A 12,977-nucleotide genomic window follows, 5' to 3' on the forward strand; every position below is an offset into this window, starting at 1 on the left:
AACATGTGGAGGAGTTATGCATGTTTGATTCATGATACTTAGTTGTTGATGGAATTAAATTGGACTGGATAAGTTGGATTGTTAATTCATGCTTTTCTTGGATCGGTTTAGGTGGTTGATAGTTGACACATTGATTATAGATATTTAGTTTTATCTTGTATTCTGTATTTGTAGGATTCGAGTTGGATGTGATCTTCTGGATCTATTGGAAATGGTTGACACGATCTACAGTTAAAAGCGGGTATTTCTTACTTTATCTCTTTAGTATTTTGATCCTGGTGCATGAGCTTTATGTTCAGATAGTTGCTGTATCTATCTTGACTCCACTCTTATTTTTCCTGCGCTTGATACTTCCACTCAATCTTTGAGCTACTCGTTTCTGTATCTATACAGTCTCTCGTTGCTATCGATGATATTTAGCAGATACTATAGTACTAGGTATTGGATACCAGATACCAGACATTAGATAGTAGTTATTGGATATATGGACACCTGATATCATGTTTACCTGCCTTGATTACTATTTATTTACACACCTTGCTGAGCATGCTGGCTTCATGTAGCATACCTGTTTTCTGTTTATATGGACACCTGATACCATGTTTACCTGCTTTGATTTCTGTTTATTTACACACCTTGCTGAGCATGCTGGCTTCATGTAGCATACCTGTTTTCTGTTTATATATATATGATGACTGCTGCATTTTCGCATCATGTCATTGCATGCATAGCCGACGACTTTGGCTCCCTTGTGGTTGAGACGGTCGTTGGCCTGGGCCGCACGCTCGGCCACTCATGGGTAGTGGTAGCTTGGAGCGTGCCGCTTGTCCTGTCGTGCCCCCCACTCGCACACTCATGGGTAGTGTTTGCTGGAGTCGCGGGCAGCAGGGACCCCGTCGTAGACGTAGCTATTCAGCTACTATGCAACTGTCCCCTCGGCCACTCGAGAGTAGTGGTAGCTGGAGTGGTGTACAGTCTGTCATTGTCCCGGCCTCTCGTCCATACTGGGGTCATGGACTTGAGGGGTGGGCGGGAGTGACCATCCGTGCATACGCTGTTATTATTATACCTGCTGATACTGTTGTTTACTTATGCTGTTGTCGCTTATCTATGCTGCTGTTGCTAGATTATGCTGCTGTTGTTTATTTATGCTGTTATGCTTACATAGGTTGAGATTTATACTTGTGATATTTGTTTAGACACTGGCTTACTTACTGTTGACCTGTATGTACCTCACATGATACCATGTAGTTATGAGCAGTACTGTAGCAGGACTTTGCTATATCTACCTTCCCTTACTAGCCTAGGATATGGTTTCTGGTATGGACACTTATTATGATATCACTGTAGTATCTGCTATTTCCATACGAGACTGTATACCTTTGTATCTCTAGTTATTTACTAAACTCATGCACTATTCGTCTATTATCTGCTGAGTCTTTATACTCACCACCCCGTATATTGGTAATTTCACCAGGCAGCAGATAAAGGATTTATGGAGTCGCTTGGAGATCCTGTCCGCCAGTTCCACGTCACATTCGAGGACGACCTTACGATTTCGGTATTTCTTACGTTATTTGTATTTTGGGTTTTGTACTTGTTTATGTACTTGTATTCTCTTGTATTGGGTTTGATATTATTGTGTCAAGCCGAGCCGGCTCGCAGTTAGTTACTTTATGTTTTGTGATCGTTGTTTGTGATTTCCGCTGTGTTGATTTTAGTATAGCCGTGTGGGCTAATTCATATATTTATATAACTGCGTGGTTGTGTTTATTTCTGTTCCAGCCGAGTGGGCTGGTTATATAACTGCGTGGTTGTGTAGATATATTCCAGCCGTATGTGGCTGATGTATATTGTATGTATGTATGCCTCAGATTGTCACCCGTACAGGGGAGATGCTGCCGAAATTTTTCGGTAAGGACTCCTCTGGGGGCGTGACAATATTCTACTAGATCATTTTGTTGAAGGGTTCTAGGACATGAAAATTCATGATTTTAGCCATTTGTTTGGCACAATTCATTAAACCTATGATTGTTAAATTTCCCTCCATGGTCACTTCTAATTCTTTTAATTTTAATATCTTTTTCATTTTCTATTAACTTGTAAAAAGATTTGAAGATTTCATAAGTTTCATCTTTTGTTTTCAAAAATATTACCCAAGTAAATTTTGAGTAATCATCAATTATAACTAAGCAATATTGGTTTTCGCTTAGTGACTTGCCTCCATGTGAATCAAATAGGTCTAAGTGTAGGAGCTCAAGTATTGAGTTAGTTCTATTTAGATTGGTTAGCTTGTGAGTTGACTTAGTTTATTTACCCTGTTGGCAAGCATTACAGATTATATTTTCTAAATTTTTTAATTTAGGTAAACCTCTAACTAGGCCATTTTGACTCATTTTTTAAATGAGTCTGATATGAGTGTGACCCAGTCTTCTGTGCCACAACTTAGTTTCCCCTTGTTGTGTCAATAGACACTTGAGTGAGGGAGTTGGTAGATTAATTGTGTAGATGCTCTTTTTCCTAATTCCTTTAAGTGTAATTTCAATATTTTTGACATTTTTAATTAAACACTCAGAGTTTGAAAATATTATTAAGTACCTAGAGTCACACAGTTGACTAATGCTATGTAAGTTAAAATTTAATTTATCAACCAATAGAACTTTTCGAATAAAAAAATCAAAACTCAGTTTGATATTACCTTTTTTGATTACCTTAAGTGTTCCGTCGTTGCTGAATACAATAGATCCTAAATTTTTGAATTTTAAGATGGTGAACTTCAATCGATCTCCAGTCATATGCCTAGAGCATCCATTATCCAACATCTATTGGTCCAAATCGTTATGTTCCTACACATAAAGTATTTGATTTTGGATCCAACTTTAAGGGATTGCAAGATAGATTGATTGGGTTTAGCCCCTTGTTTTCCATCTCACCCAATCTGTGTTGTCAATCATGTTATACCTATGAATGATTGTGAGATGGTTAATTAAATTAGATTAAGTTTAATTAAGTTTAAATTAAGTTTAAGTTTAGTTAAGTTTTAATTTAGTTTAATTTTGGTTTAGTTTAAGTTCAGTTTAATTTTAATTTAGTTTAAGTTTAATTTAGTTTTGATGTATTTTTAGTTTAATTTTAATGTAGTTTAACTTTAGTTGAATTTTAATTTAGTTTTAATGTGGTTTAAGTTTAGTTTAATTTTAATTTAGTTTGTAGTATAAGTTTAGTTTAATTTTAATTTATTTTAAGTTTAGTTTAATTTTAATTTAGGTTAGGTTTAATTTTAATTTTAAGTTAGTTTTAGTTTAATTTAGTTTAATTTTAATTTAATTTGAGTTTAGTTTAATTTTAACTTGATTTTACTAATTGAAACCTAGATCCATCTCACCCTTTTTCTAAATTATCAATCAGGAAACCTTATAGGATTTTGTGAGATGATTAATTTTATCTTTAATTTAGATTACAATCTAAGGATTGATTTACAATTAACTTAGACTAAGGTTTTACAGTTAGTTAATTAAATATTTATTTCAATGATTGACTTCCAGGCTGTGACGAGGCACTAGGTCTTCTTGGGTATGGGATCATCCACCACTTTTAGATAAAGACTTTTAAAGAAATTGGATATTTAATTTCCTTTCTAAAACTCCTTGGTCTAATTAGTCAAGTGTAAATCAAGCCTAGGTCCTTATCTACCCTAGTCTAAGCATGTATAGTGAAAGCAGTAAAGCAAGCATCAAAAAAATCTATCTATCGATAAAAATGGTCTTTCTATCAGCTCCCCCTAGATCATAACCTCGATAGGGTCTAGCAAGGTAGTGGATTTGATCCTTGGGGACCTAATATTGACCAAGTCCAACTTGATTAATCAAGTTGGACTTGGGGACCGATGCTTGGACTAATTTTCTATTTGTTATATTTACAAGTGATAAGGAAGATCTGTATTTTTGTTTAGCCTTAAATCCAAATTCGGATCAGTTGTAAACGACTCTTTGTTTTCCTAGAATTAGATCAAGATTCTTGGAAACCAAGGTGAATCATTTCAATATGTCCTTAAGTCCTTTAACTTGAGTTTTCAAATTAGAATTTTCTTCCTCAAGTTGTTGGACTTGGGTTGAACTTCCATTTTGAACAGGCTCAGTCAAAGGACTTAGGTTAGTCTCTTCCTTAAGGATTTTACCTCCTTTTGGAGTGACTTGACTCGGAGGGTGGATTTGACTAACTTACGCATGAGATAGTTAACTAAGTTATGCAATTTATCTATCTGAGAAGTTCTTACAGTGGGGATAGGCCCCTCGGAAAAGGATACGGATCCGTGGCTTCTCTCGAATTCCATTTCTGACTTGCTCTCAGTTTCAGATTTGTTGACTTGTTCCCAGGCCATAAGCGTGAGGAAGCTCATCTGTTCGAGCTCTTCGTCAGAGCCTTCTGAAGAAGACTCATCCCATGTCGCCCGCAGTGCTTTCTTCTTCCTTTGCTTATTCGTTTCCTTTTGGTTTGGACAGTTGACTTTGATGTATCCCTTTATGTTGCAGCCGTAGTAGGTTACTTCGAACATCACTTTTGGACTTGATTGAACCGTTTTGGATTGAATCAGTTTCTTGATGTCTTTCTTAGTGAATCATTTCTTCTTTTTGTAGAGTTTTCATACAAGGTTGATGAGTTCGGCTGTAATCTAGTCGTCGTTGTCTTTTGAGTCTGGTTCATCTTCGGACTCGAGTTCAATTTTGTTCTTTGCTTTTGATTCCTACGTTCTACTCGTTCCTGTAGTAATCAAAGCAATACCTTTCTCGACCCGAGTAGTATTAGTTTGTTCGTGAAGCTCGAATTTAGAAAATAATTCATCTAAGTTTATTAAGGAGAGTTCCTTGGATACTTTGTAAGTATCTACCATGGATGTCCACAAAGTGTTCCTCGAAAATGCATTGAGTGCATACCTAATTATATCGCGGTTTTTTACCTTCTTACCGATTGCATGAAGGCCATTCAGCAGGTCCTGAATTCGCGCATGAAATTAGCTTGCCGACTCACCTTCCTACATTTTTATGTTGTGTAGTTTATTTAAAATTAAATCACGTTTGCTTACCTTCGTGTTCAAAATTCCCTCGTGTACCTCATTCAACTTCTCCCATAGTTCTTTTGCGCTTAAAAACGGACCGACTCGGTTCAGCTCTTCTTTTGTTAGGCCGCATTGTAGAGTCTGGGTAGCCATTGCGTTAGCCTCAATCCTTTTTCTTGTTAGAGCATCCCATTTGTTGCATGGGACGAGGACTCGATCTTCGGTGGGATATGTGAATCCCGTCTAGATGATTATCCACATCTCAACTTGCATCTTGAGGTGATATTCCATTCGGCTCTTCTAGTAGCCGAAGTTTTCGCCAGTGAAGATGGGTGATGTGCGTAGATTGTATACATTTATTGGCATGTTTTGACGCACATTCACATACTTTGAGCATGCTTGATCTATGTATTTCCGTACTTTCAACTTTCCTTTTTAGCATATTTACTCTCTTTGTTCGGAGATATGCTTTTGTGCATTTTCTATACACAGGAGTCGAAATTGGTGAAGATTTCGTGTTTGAAGCCAAATCTATGAGCAAAGCAAAGGGAAGAAGGTGCCCTACCTAAACCACACACTGCCCTGCTCTGCGGGGTTGCCCAGGCCATGTGGAGATCACGGGCCAGAAAGCTGCAGCAAGAAACAAAGAGGTCATGGCCGTGTGAACCTCACACGGCCGTGCAAGGATCCAAAGAACCCAGATTGAGAAGGAGCCTAGGCCGTGTGCACCACACGGCCATGTGAGTTTTCCAGAGAAAGGAGAAGCCTCGGCCGTGTGTCTCACACGGCCGTGTGGGTTTCTCAATGGCAAGGAAGGAGGCAGGCCGTGTGCATCACACGGATGTGCCAGATTTCCAGAGGCTAAGACAGTTCAGGCTGTGTAGATCTACACGGCCGTGTAAAGGGGATATTGTGGATGTTTGCCACGGCCGTGTCTCACACACGGCCGTGTCTCACACACGGCCGTGTCTCACACACGGTCGTGCAAGGCTGGCAGAGAGGAGAATGGGCAGGGCCGTGTGAACCTCACACGGCCGTGCCACGGGGCCGTGTGGCACTCAAACCTCACCTCTATTTAAACCCTTCTTCAAGATTTGAAAGGGGATCTTCTCCCTCTTGGGGGAGGGAGCGAGATTTGGGGCTTTCCTTCCAACCTTGGGAGGATTTCTGGGCGATCTAAAGGCGGATCTTCAACGGAATCGGCTCCGGGAGCGTGGATTGGATCCGAAGATGAAGCTTCATCTTAGATAAGTTTTCTTTCTCTCCTCTTCTTGGATTTGGGGATCAAGAAATGCTTGTAATCTTTGTATTTTCAGATTTCTCTCTTCGATTCATGGAGTAGATCTCTTTGTTCTAGGATGGAGGGAGTATTTGTATGATGAATTGATGTAAACTCTTGTGGATTTGTCATTTCCTTGTTTCTATGATATTGTCTTGTTTGTATCAATTCAATCTTGGATGTATTTTTGTGATTTGGACCTAATTCACATTCTTGATTGATTGTTTGAATGTCTTGTGGATCTTGTAGAGATTATCTCTCACTCGATTTTCTGAGGGAAGCACGCGTAAGGTGCAAGCCCGTGTAAGGATGTGTGAGGGATGAACTTTAGGGGGGAGATAGGATAATTCAAGAAGGTAGGATAGATGTATACATTAATCTTTATATCTTATGGGTTGAGAGGCAATGATTTCTATGTTGATTTTCCGAGAGATCTTCGTGACAGGAACATGCCCGTGTAAGGACAACATAGGCTCATATCCAATTGATCGCATTTAGGTATAGATTTCAGTCCTAAGCCGGTTGTCTATTGCAAGAGAGAACTGGCAACCTTCTATAAATGTTGGACAATTAAGAAATAGGGTTTGGTAGATCATTTACATTGAGGAATCTTACAAAGAAACCAAAACTCCTAGAACATTCCTTTATCATAGCCCATAATCTTGTTTGTTGATCTTTCATTCCTATGTTTACTTTTCATTAGTTACATTTAGCTTTTGGAAATCAATTAATTAGTTGTTTAGCTAACTCATGTTGAAACATTTCTAGTGCTTATTCCAGTCCCTGTGGATACGATAATCTTTTATATTACTTGCGACATTTCCGTACACTTACGGAACGTAACAAGTTTTTGGCGCCGTTGTCGGGGACTGCGCTATAACATTAGAGATTATCAATTGAGTTAGACTAAACATAACTTTTCTTTCTTTCTTTATATTTGCATAGTTGTAACTAATTTTTTTTTAGAATTCTGTTTCTATAAGATTTTCTTTTCCTGAATAACATTCTTGACAATTCTTTTTGTTGCAATTCTAATTCTAATTCTAACTTTGCATTCTTGATTTCTAACACTCTTCTCTGTTTTTCTCTTTCGTAAACATATCTTGTCATCTTGTTCTTGTGTATGCAAAGATCTAACTTTGTAGAAGAACTTTTTCCTCTAGACCCTGAGATAGACAGAACATTTCATAGAAGAAAAATTCTGTAAAGATAGCAAGAAGAACAAGAACATTCTATTATGGCAAACAGACCACTAAAGGATTATGCAGCACCATATGCTAGGGGTTTTCGATCTAGTATTTCTAGGCCTTCAGTTGAGGCAAATAATTTTGAGATCAAACCTGCAATCATATCTATGGTGCAGCAAAATCAATTTGGTGGAGGACCGCATGAAGACCCAAATCAACATTTGGAGGTTTTCTATGAAATATGCAGTACAATGAAAATGAATGGTGTTCCTTCAGAGGCAGTGCGTCTATTATTGTTTGGGTTTTCTTTGAGAGATAGAGCCAAGCAATGGTTGAATTCTTTGGCTCCAAATAGCATCACCACATGGGAACAATGTGTGCAACAATTCCTTGACAAATTTTATCCCCCTAGCAAAACAGCTCATATAGGGAATCTTATTGCAAGCTTCAAACAAGCAGACTCAGAATCTTTATTTAAAGCATGGGATAGATACAATAACATGCTCAGACAATGCCCATACCATGGTTTGGAAAGATGGTTAATGTTACATTTTATAACAGCATCAACTATCACACAAAAGTGTCCCTTGATTCAGCTGTTGGAGGGGCACTTATGAACAAAAGTTTAGATGAGGCCGAGGAGATAATCGAGAGCATAGCACAAAACCACCATCAATGGGCTAATGAAAGAAGTGGTGGCTATTCTTGCATGAACCCAACAACAAAAGCATTAGGTAAATTTGATGTTGATGCAGTAACCTTATTGGCTGCAAAACTGGATGCTCTTACAAAAAAATTTGAGAATATGAGAGCTAGTTCAAATACAGCCAATGCCATTGTTGCTTCTTGTGAAGTATGTGGAAGTTCTGAACATCTAAGTGACTCATGCCCATTGGGGGCTATAACTGCACAAATTAATCAATTAGAGCAATGTGATGCAATCATGGGTTACAATCAGAGGCAGAACAACCCCTACTCAAATACCTACAACCCTGGGTGGAAGAGTCATCCTAATTTCTCTTATAGAAATAACCAAGATCAAGGATCATCCATGGGGGCAAGGCCTAATTTTCAATCCAGGCAACAAAATTTTCAGCAACAATCATCTCAAAACTTTCCTATGTCCAAGATTGATAAGTTGTTTGAAGAAATTATGTCCAGTCAGAATGAAATGAAACAAGCTCAGAACGAAATGAAACAAGGCATTCTGAAGTTTACTTAGAGAATGGATAATTCTGATAGACATCAAAAGATTTTAGAAAGTCAGATTGCCCAACTAGCTTCCTCATCTTCTAGAGCACCAGGACAATTACCAAGAAAGCCTGATGTTAATTCCATGGAGCACTGTAATAGAATTGAGCTTAGGAGCGGACGAACCTTGGGAGATCCCCAAGTGACTGCTCCAAAAGGGATGCGCAATGAAGAGGAGCTCTCTCCTCCATCACCAAATCATATTCAAGTTGATGAGGAGAGTACCACTAAGTTTGAAGAGACTCTTCCACTCAACCATCAAAATATAGTAGTCCCTTTTCCTCAAAGATTGATCATGTTAAAAAAGGATGAAGAGTTTGACAAATTCTTGGAGAAGGTGAAAGAAATTTGTGTGGAGGTACCACTTATTGATGCAATTCTTCAAATGCCCAAGTTTGCCAAATTCTTGAAGGATATCATGTCAAATAAGAGGAAGAAAGGAGATATAGAGACCATTGCACTTATAGAGGAACGCAGCGCTCTTTTGGGAAAGAATACTTCCCCAAAGTTGAAGGACCCCGGAAGCTTTTATATTCCTTGCAATATAGGAACTGAATTTATTGAAAAAGCTTTTTGTGATTTGGGGGCAAGTGTTAGCCTCATTCCTTATTCTATTTGTAATAAGTTAGGTCTCAAAAACTTTAAACTTACTACCATGGCACTACAACTTGCTGATCACTCCTGCAGGTACCCTATGGGTATTGTGGAAGATGTGCCAGTAGAAGTAGGTGGGAGTATAATTCCCATCGATTTTGTTGTGTTAGACATGGAAGAGGATCCAAAAATCCCGATCATATTGGGAAGACCATTCCTTGCTACAGCAGGAGTTATTATTGATGTTAAAAATCATAAACTTTCTTTGGTGATTGGTAAGGAACGGTTGGAATATGATTTGTATAAAGCCTCTAACCATGTCTCTTCTCTCTTGAATACTTGTAGCAGGACAAGGATTTACAAATTGGAGGAATGGAATTTCCATCCTCATGGGAGGCCACCGAATGAAGATAACTATGTGGTGGGAGATGTTGGGAAGAGACCTCCCAACAAAAATGACAAATATGTTTGCCCCCCAAGGGCAAAGAAAAGAGAGGAGTGATTAGATTGGTCGAGCTAAAGACCTTAAACAAGCGCTTCTTAGGAGGCAACCCAAGGGTTTCTTTTAGTTAATTTTATTTCATGTCTTTATTCTTCATTAGTAGTGCTTTTACTTGTTTTCTTGTTTGTTTTGTTTTGTTTTCAGGTTGAAATTTAATTTCCATGAGCTGGCCATGATATTTTCATGGGCATGGAAGTGTGGGAGGAGCTAGAATGGAGGAGAAAGTTTCAATTGGAGCAAAACAGAGCATGGCCGTGTGCTGCACACGGCTAGGCTTACGGTGTAGAAAGTGGAGACGCTTGGGTCGTGTCTACATGACACGGCCGTGTGGAGTCTCCAGAGAAGAGAAGGTATGCGGCCGTGTCTCCGACACGGCCGTGTGAAGAATCCAGAGGAGGAAAGCTTCTCGGACGTGTCTCACACACGGCCGTGTGAGGGAACCAACGCAAAGGCCTGCACTGGCCGTGCCATCTGACACGACCGTGTGAAGGATCCAGAGGAGGAAGCTGTTGGGGTCGTGTCCTAGACATGACCGTGTATGGATACCAGTGAGGAATAAGGATATGGCCATGCCAATTGGCACGACCGTGTGACTCAAACCGAGAAGGAGAGGGATAGGGCCGTGTAAATCTACACGGCCTGTGTGGGGAAACTCTGCCAAGCCGTGTCTGCTATACACGGCCAGATCCAGGCCGTGTCCCTCACACACCCCCTTCATCTTTGCACCCCCTTCTCTCCAAAACTCCTCTTTCCTCAAACCTCTCTTCCAAAGTCTCTCAGATCTAGTTCTAAACCCTTCTTTTCTTCATAAATTTCATCTAGATCTAGATCCTCCTCTTCTCTTAGATATATGATCTCCATTCCTTAACCTAAGATCTTGTCCTTTGAGACTCATTTCCTCAAGATCTAGTTCCTTTAAGCATAAATAGTACCCATCCCTTCTTAAGCTCGACATCATGTCCAATCTTTTGAAGAAACTACGCAAGGGAGGTGGTGGTTCAAGTGGAGACAAAGGGAAGGAGCCAAGCAAGGACATGGGAAAACAGCCAGTCAAAGGAAAGGGAAAGAGGACATCACGCGACGAAGGTAATGACAATGAATTCAATATTGTATTTAGAAATGATGATCAAATAACTATATTTGCAATTCTTGTCAATAGAAAGATTGTGTGTACTCTGTATATGGACCCAACTGTTTTGGATATGATGGGAATTAGGGACGATATAGATTGGATGATAGGGTTCTTAGATTGGAGTGATATGTTGTACTCACATCTATCGACTTATCCTCGCCTTGTTCTGGAGTTTCTGAGTTTGTTAGATGCCATTTCACCAATGAGGACGATTATGTTGGCAAAATAACTTTTAGATTAATGAATCAAGAATTTCAATGGACATTTAGTGACTTTAATACTTGTTTTTGATTGTCTTCTGGTAGCTCTCGAAAGTTTGATTCTAGATTTAATTGGAACCATTTTTGGAATTCAATTACTGGACTAGATCATCCTTATGAGCCCTCTAGAGCCAAGGCTTCTCACATGCAAAACCCTATTTTTAGGTATCTACATAGAATTATGAGCAAAACTATTTTTGGTAGGGGTGATAGTGATGGAGTCGTCAAAAAGGTAGAACTTTATTCTCTATGGGCTATGTTATATAAGGTTGATTTTGATTCCGGTTTTCATTTCTTACAAACCTTAGTGAGAACTGCGAGGGCATCTTCGGGATCAATGGTGCTTGGAGGTTTGATTACCCAAGTAGCCATTAATTTGGAACTTGATTTAGAAGGGTTAGAAGTTATTCATGGCAACGATATGATTGACATGGATGCATGTCTTGCCATGAAGATGATCGTTCGGGATGAGATTAGGTTTACATTTCCTAGGAGGAATGGTTTTCCTCTACCTCTTCCTTATTCTGAATGAATGTCTATTCGCAACCTTGCTCATTGGGTAATCATCGATGTCGACCCCGAAAATGTTCCCTCTATATCCGGGGACACAGAGTCGCACATTGAGCCCTCGACATCTGGATACCCACAGCCTTTCGGACATCCGGATCCTGCTAGGCATTCTTTTGCTTATGGCACGGGTTCCTCCAGATTTGACTTTTCTGATTTTCGTACTTCTCTAGAATCGCTCCACGAGAAGCATGATGCCCAACGAAGAATGTTGGAAGGCTGCTTCTCTTTATCAGATAATCAATTCAGAGAAGTACAAGAGCACTTTCAGTTTACAAGGAACTTTCAGTGTCAAGTGGCTGAATTTGTCCAGGATTATGATATTGATCAAGCTAGAATGAGAGATTTTATGCAAAGCATGAGTGTCACTAGCCAACAAGTAGATGCTTTATTTGAGTATCATATAATCCTGAGTGAAACTCCAGGTTTCCCTAGTTTTCCCGTTGGTCAGCCACGTCGTAGGCACCCTTTTCCTCGTCCCCCTCCACCTCCACCTCCACCATATTGATTTCATCGGGACGATGAAAAGTTTGAGTCTGGGGGGCTGTCAAACCTGATTTCTTTTTGTTTTAGTTTTTGCTTGTTTTCTTTTTTTCTGCATGTCTAGTTTTTGTTTTGCATTCTATTTTGATTGTCTTGCTTGAGTGTTTATTTTGATAGTCATTTGATTATCTTTTGAAATCTTGTGGCATACATCTTGAGAACATCAAACTTCACCTATATGCTTTCTTGTCTTCAAGATTAAATGTTAGAACGTTCATTATCTAGATTCATGATGTTGTAAATGATGCTAGTAGTATGCCTAGTGTACCTCTTTTCTCTATCTTGAGTAGCATGAAATAAGCTAAGTATCTTTTGGAGATAAGTTTTAGTCTTGGCTTGACCTTAAGAATCTTACTTTCACTACACTTTGACTTGATGCTTGAATGGTTGATAGCATTGAAATAGTCATGATTCATCTTGTTTGTTTAGTACTTGGTTTCTATGGTGATTTTTCAAACTTCATTTTGGTTACTGGATGAGGCTCAACTCATGCAAGCTCATTTGGAAAAATCAAAATATCCTAACATTTGTGCTAAAAGTACACTTGTGAAATAAGATTTGCACAATGCAAATACTTATGAAAAAAAAAGAAAAAGCAATGAAAAA

This window comes from Zingiber officinale, chromosome 11A (genome assembly GCF_018446385.1).
Source record: "Zingiber officinale cultivar Zhangliang chromosome 11A, Zo_v1.1, whole genome shotgun sequence".
NCBI classification, from domain to species: Eukaryota; Viridiplantae; Streptophyta; class Magnoliopsida; order Zingiberales; family Zingiberaceae; genus Zingiber; species Zingiber officinale.